Source organism: Belonocnema kinseyi, chromosome 8 (genome assembly GCF_010883055.1).
Source record: "Belonocnema kinseyi isolate 2016_QV_RU_SX_M_011 chromosome 8, B_treatae_v1, whole genome shotgun sequence".
Lineage (NCBI taxonomy): Eukaryota > Metazoa > Arthropoda > Insecta > Hymenoptera > Cynipidae > Belonocnema > Belonocnema kinseyi.
Genome location: NC_046664.1, coordinates 74594601 through 74595987, shown reverse-complemented (window position 1 = coordinate 74595987; position 1387 = coordinate 74594601).

Below are 1387 nucleotides of genomic sequence, written 5' to 3'. Positions count from 1 at the left end.
TACTCATGAACCAAATTTTTTAATTCTCTAACAAAATCATTAAATTTTTAAACAAGAAAGACGAATTCTTAACCAAAATTTTGGTAGAAATAGACAGTAAATAGAAACAGAATTTTCTATAAAAAAAAAAGATAGTTTTCAATAAAAGACGCGATTTTTATTCTAAAAATGAATTAGTTAAATATAGAACTTAAATAGTAATTTTCAATCATAAAAGAAACAGGTTTTCAACAAAAAAGTTTATTTTTAACCAGATAGTTGATTTTTGACCATAATTGTTGAATTCTCAACCCAAACAGACGAATTTTCAACAAAAAGTTTTAACAAAATTGGATTAACAGAACGATAACAATTGGATAACAAAACGGCTTTTTGACAAAATTGTTCAAATTTTAACCAGTTAGCTGAATTTCAATACAAAAAAAAAAGTTTCATTCAAAAAGAAAAATTTCCAATAAAATATATGAAATTTCAATCAAGTAATTGAATTTTAAAGAAACAAGTTAATTTGTGAGCAAACAGTTAAATTTTCTACCAAAATAGTTAAATTTTCAACCAAGAAAGATGAATCCTCAAATGAAATGATCAATTTTTTTAATAAAAAAGAAAAATTTTCAATAAAATACATGAATTTTAAACTAAAAATATAATATTTAAAACAAGATGGAAAACGTAATTTTCAACCATAATAGAAATTAGTAAACTAGTTTTCACCAGAAAAATTAATTTTTAACCAGATAATTGAGTTTGTACCACAATAGTGGAATTTTCAGCCCAAGAAGACGAATTTTCAACTAAAATGATAAATGTACCATAACAAAAAAAAAAAAAAACAACGGATTTTTATCAAAATAGTTTAACTTAAAACCAAGTAGTAAAATTTTCAATAAAAAATGAATAATTTTTAAGCAAATAGATTAATTTTCAACCAAAAAGATTAATTTTCAACTAAAATGTTCAACTAAAAGTATCAATTATAACCACTATTGGAATATTTAAATTCTCAATTAAAAGAATGTTTCAGACTTCACAATCTTTATCCTATTCTTCTCTTTCTCCCGTTTTTATGAAAGATTTTTCTTTTTCCCCGTTTTTAAGAAACTTCCCCCTTTTTGTAGTTTTTATAAGTTGAAAATTCAACCATTTCGCAAGAATTTTTTTTTATAACAATTAACTTTCTTGTTGAAAATTAATCTTTTCTGGTTTAAAAATCAACTGTTTTCCAAAATATTCGACAGTTTCAATTAAAAACTGAAATCTTTTATTAAAAATTCGTCTTATTGGATAAAAAATAATTTTCTTTGTTGAAAATTTATCTGTTTGGTTTAGGATTCAACAATCTCGTTTGACACTCCTCTTTTTTCATGGAATTTAACTGGTAGAAAAT